A 2,110-nucleotide genomic window follows, 5' to 3' on the forward strand; every position below is an offset into this window, starting at 1 on the left:
ATTCTTCTTCACTGTATGAACCCCAAGAGTTTAGAGATCTAAAAATGACTCAGAACCTCAACTGGTATTGGTGTTGCCTGTTTGGAATGTTACAGAAAGGCAATTTCTAAATATAAACAGGATAGCATCTGAGAAAAATGCCTTTTGTTCCTAGAATATTGTCCAAAGCTAAAGCACCTAACCTGTGCATGATAAATTCACTTAAAACCCTGGCAGTGTTCGAGGCCAGGCTGGATAAGGCCTTAAGCAACCTGTTCTAGTGGGAGCTGTCCCTGCCCATGGCAGGGGAGTTGGTACTAGATGAACTTTAAGGTCCATTCCAACTCCTTAACATTCTATGATTCTATAAACCTCATATGGAAATCTTACATATCCATATCAATGACTAAATACTCATATAACTTACCAATACTGTCCTGTCCAGGTGAGTATTCTCTGTGTGAAACAGATTTTCAACTTCTGACAAAAAGCAATAGTAACTGAAAAAGCTTTCTTGAAACTTCTAAATAAGAACAAAATTAAAATAACTGGTTCTGGATTATAGAATTACAAATATATACATTATACATACATATATACACATGCATGTGTATATATATATATATATATATATATATATGTATGTGTGTATATATATATAACCCCAGGCTATTTGAGACTCCAATGATGAAACAGAAAACGGAACTAAAATAATTCAATCACTGTTTTGCATAGCATATTAAGAGTGCAGATGAAACAAACAAAACCCAACAGCTCTAAAATACTTAAAAATATTTATGATAGCATGGGAAATGTCATTTCTGTTTTAAAAGCTGATAAGTGAATCATCTTCACCTGTTAAAGGAGGGGAAAGTGCACATTTCTTGGAAATAGAGAGTAATTCATCAGACTTCACGCCAGTCTTCCCAGAAACTGCAACAATTTGGGTTTTGCAGAAGGAAGGCACACATGTCAAGTTCACACCTTTTAAGAATTCACCCACATCCAGTGCTGCTTCCTGTGCGATAACCCACATGAACTATTTCAAAAACCAAGTCACATATAAAAATACTCTATTATTCCACAGGAGACACTCAGCAGAGGGTCCTCATTCAGCAAACAGTTAACAGCCTTAAATACTGTCGTAGTCATAATGACGATTCAAACTCCAAGATCCAATCTAGCTGTATCGCGGGAGGACACAGGTTACAGAAAGCCTGCAAACGAGACAGCCTACTGATACAAAAGCCGTGATAGAAGACTGTCACGGGAGTTTCCAGCTGCAGTGGTGACCCCAAAGGCTGCCGAGCAGTGTCCTGCCCTGGCACTTCCAGCCCTGGGCCAGGGTCTCGCTGCTGCCAGCACTGGGCCCGGGGCTCCCTCAGCTCCGCACACTGGATCCCCATTTTCCTCCATACCCGCTTTCTTTGGCTTCCCACCCCAACGTGACCTTCACCTCTCTCCCCAAAACCTCGCTCAGCCCTCCACCATCCCGAGCAAGCGCCCTGTTCACGCTCAGCCTCGGATCTTTTAATTCATGACGGAATCTGCCCCCGAAAGGCAGCGGATGGCGGAAGGAGGAGAAGGAATTAGATCGTTTCCTGTTGCTTTAATCCCCTCGTGCGGGTTTTAGCAGCGCCGCCCGGGGCGCTCTGGCCCCTCGCCCAGAGCGAGAAGGCCGCAAACGAGCGCCCGCAGCTTGGCCCGCTCAGGCAGCGGGAGGCGGGGAGGGAAGGGGAGGAGAGGAAGGGAAGGGGGCTGCCCGCCGCCACCTACGGACCCGCGCTGTCCGGACAGCCGGGCCGGGCCGGGCCGGGCCTGGCGGCGCGGTGAGACCGTGCGGCGCGGGGGCCCGGCACAGAGGGGAGAGGGGCGCAGGCTACACACCCAGCAGCAGCCCGTCCATGTCAAAGATCAGGTGAGTGGCCGGGCGCAGTGCGGCCGCCGAGGAGCTGGAAGCGGACATGGCGAGGCCGGAGGAGCCGAGCGAGCGGAGCCGCCGCGGGAAGAGGCCGGGCAGGGCGCGACGGAGGGGGGGCCGGGGCCACTCAGCGGGTGCGGGAGCGCCGTGGGCCGGGCCAGCGGGACCTCTCTGTTTGCTGTGTTCTGCTTTTAAAACAAAGTCCGTTTC

The 2,110-nt window shown here is 49.7% G+C and overlaps 1 long non-coding RNA gene across 1 annotated transcript; it reads right to left on the reverse strand.

The window, feature by feature from the left end:
- Nucleotides 1–399: 399 nt before the first annotated feature.
- Nucleotides 400–1,766, reverse strand: LOC108491891. The gene is made up of 3 exons (XR_001872958.1): nt 1,430–1,766; nt 835–912; nt 400–502 (listed from the first exon to the last, which is right to left on the reverse strand). It is a non-coding gene; the product is annotated as an uncharacterized LOC108491891 (long non-coding RNA).
- Nucleotides 1,767–2,110: the final 344 nt, after the last annotated feature.

This window comes from Lepidothrix coronata, unplaced genomic scaffold, assembly GCF_001604755.1.
Source record: "Lepidothrix coronata isolate B3197 unplaced genomic scaffold, Lepidothrix_coronata-1.0 Scaffold2367, whole genome shotgun sequence".
Classification (NCBI taxonomy): Eukaryota; Metazoa; Chordata; class Aves; order Passeriformes; family Pipridae; genus Lepidothrix; species Lepidothrix coronata.